At 49.2% G+C, this 3,101-nt stretch overlaps 1 pseudogene; it reads left to right on the top strand.

Annotated features, from left to right (window-relative positions):
• Window positions 1–615: 615 nt before the first annotated feature.
• Window positions 616–733, top strand: LOC146011764 (5S ribosomal RNA; annotated as a pseudogene).
• Window positions 734–3,101: the final 2,368 nt, after the last annotated feature.

Below are 3,101 nucleotides of genomic sequence, written 5' to 3'. Positions count from 1 at the left end.
AACGTGGTACCTAGAAGCGTGGGTGTGTACTGCTACATCTGAAGGAATCTTTTAAAATGACATATCCAAATGTAGATGATCCCCAAAGCAGTTAGTAAGAGCTACTATACTTGGTAAAGTGCTGGGAAATGGTGCTGATGATTTAATGTAACTGTATCTATCTCTCATAAATTTTTTCCCAAAAAATTTAACAGTGTAATGGGGGATAGGTGAAATGAGGGAGAATGCTAGACTAATGAGGGAGAGAGGGAGATTGCTGCTATTTCAGGGAGTCTCCTGCATAATGCAGGAGGGTAGGCAACTATGCGGCTCCGCCCTCCCTACGCCCCTGTTACCCACTGTCCTAATTAAGGCGCTGTGTGTGATTTTTTTTGTCTCCACAACCCTGTAGACCAGGGCTTGGCAATTGCGGCCCTCCAGATGTTGATGAACTACACATCCCAGGATGCTTTGCATTCATTTTGCTATGTGGCCAAGCTGAAACGGAAGCAAGGCATGCTGGTATGTGTAGTTCATCAACATCTGGAGGGCCGCAATTGCCCAGCCCTGCTATAGACAGTTCCCTTCAGGGGCTTTCTGCCACAGGGCTCCCATCTTCTCCCTCTCATTCTCCCAGACCCCAGCCATACCACACTGGATAGACCTAATTTCATCTGATCTTGGCAGCTGAGCAGTGTGGGGCCTGGTTAGTACTGAGTGGGAGACCACATGTGCACACCAGGTGCTGTGGGTTAGGCATTATAGCAGAGGAGTGTGGAGCTGCCTGTCACAGCCTATGTCATGCACAGCTACCTCACCTCATGGTGATTAGTGTGATAGAGGAAGGTTACTACTACCCAATACCAACACTGTCCTAGTGTTGGGGTACATGTCCCCTACCTCACCTCATGGTGTTTGGTAGCTGGGAACAGAGCATACCTCCCAACTTTTCATTTGAAGAAATAGGGACGCTCGCGCGGCGAAGCCGCGCGAGCACCCGAAAAGGGGGCGTGGCGTATGCAAATGAGGGCGCGGCTTATGCTAATTAGCCGCGACCTCATTTTCATACGAGAATAGACGCTGTGCGCATGCGCACAGCGTCTATTCTACTACATTGGGGGGTCTCCCAACTGCCACCCCCCGCAGCGGGACAATGCCTGCCGCGGGTGGGACGTCGGGACAGGACCCGAAAATCGGGACTGTCCCGACGGAATCGTGACAGTTGGGAGGTATGACAGAGTGTTAGTTTCACTTTCTGTTTTCCAGACACTATCTAGGATTACTGCTCTAGAATGTGGTTTATTGCTTAAGATCATACTTGCCTACTTTTCAAAACTAATTTCAGGGAGATTATGGTTGGTAGTAGAATGTAGCACAGTGCCCATTGAGGGGGTGTGTCATGCTCCACCCAAAGGGCGTGTCTAGTTCCATATTTGAAGATATTGTGAATTTGGCACCTAGAAGCGTGGGTGTGTTTTACTACATCTGAGGAAACTATTAAAATTACATATCCAAATGTAGATGATCCCCAAAGCAGTTAGTAAGAGCTACTATACTTGCTAAAGAAGAGTCACTAGTACGTGTCAGGGATTGTTCATCTATCCTTTTTTCCCGAAAATGTAACAGCTACATAATGTGGGCTAGGTGAAATGAGGGAGATTGCTAGACTAATCAGGGAGAGAGGGCGATTGCTGCTATTTCAGGGAGTCTCCTGTAAAATTTAGGAGAGAAGGCAACTATGCATTTACCACATTAACAGTGTAGTGTATTTCTGATTAATTTAAGGTTATCTTTATTTTAAAAATAAACATTGCTTTTCTTTATAAAATAAGGAAATATCTATGCGATTCCAAACTTTTGAACTGGCTTGGGCATGTCTGGGCATGTCTGGGCATCTAGAAAGTACTTTATTACATCACAATGCATAGAACACAACTATTATGACATCACAATGCATAGAACACAACTATTATGACATCACAATGCCCAAATAGAGGTTCTAAATAAGAGTGCTCAGAGCTGCTGGTCCTCATTCTGCTGCAGCCTCTTAAGAAGATAAGTCACAGTCTAGAGTAGTCACAGCGGAAATTCATTTCACAAGAGTGTCCAAAGTAGTCACAGCTGACATGCCTATTGCTCAAATATCAGCGACACCACACTGGCCTCCGTATGCGCTTGTGGTAAATAATCATCCGGCGCGAAGGCCCCCAACATCTAAGCGGATCTCACTCTACCCAGAGGCCACTTACCCGACCATGGTCAAGGCTAAGCCGACGACCACGGTCAAGGCCAAGCCGGCAACGGCGATCAAGGCCAAGCCGGTAGACCTGGTCAAGCACAAGCCGGAAGAACGATCCAAGGCGGCAGACCCGGACAAGGTCAAGCACAAACCGGCAGAACGTACCAAGCCGGCAGACACATTAAAGTACAAGGCGGCAGACCCGGACAAGGTCAAGCACAAGCCGGCAGAACAATCCAAGCCAGCAGACATATTAAAGTACAGGCTGGCAGACCAATCCAGGTACAGGCCGGCTGACCCAGTCAAGTACCTGGTGGCAGAAAGAGTCAAGTCCCTGCTGGCAGACCCATCCAAGTACATGCCGGCTAACCCATTCGAGTACGTGCGGGCAGACCTACGCATGAGAAAGCTGGCAGACCCGTTCAAGTACAAGTCTGCAGGCCCATTCAACATCTTTCCACCAGACCCGGTCAAAACCAAGCCGGCAGACAGATTAAAGACCAAGCCGGCAGACCCGGTCAAAACCAAGCCGGCAGACAGATTAAAGACCAAGCCGGCAGACCCGGTCAAAACCAAGCCGGCAGACCCGGTCAGAACCAAGCCGGCAGACCCGGTCAGAACCAAGCCGGCAGACCCGGTCAAAACCAAGCCGGCAGACCTGGTCAAGGACAAGCAGGCAGATCCGGTCAAAATCAAGCCAGAAGACCCGGTCAAAACCAAAGCCGGCAGACAAATTGAAGACCAAGCCGGAAGACAAATTCAAGACCAAGCCAGCAGACCCGGTCAATGCTCCCAAATGCCCACCCTGTCTGTGGCTGATTGCCCAGCTGAGCAGGTGCCCCCTGGCTCATCCAGGTCAAGGGCCTCCAAATTTCTGAAACGT

Source organism: Crinia signifera, chromosome 6, assembly GCF_055691185.1.
Source record: "Crinia signifera chromosome 6, ASM5569118v1, whole genome shotgun sequence".
Classification (NCBI taxonomy): domain Eukaryota; kingdom Metazoa; phylum Chordata; class Amphibia; order Anura; family Myobatrachidae; genus Crinia; species Crinia signifera.
Note: the sequence above shows the minus strand (reverse complement) of the source record. Positions and strands in the feature narration are given on the sequence as shown.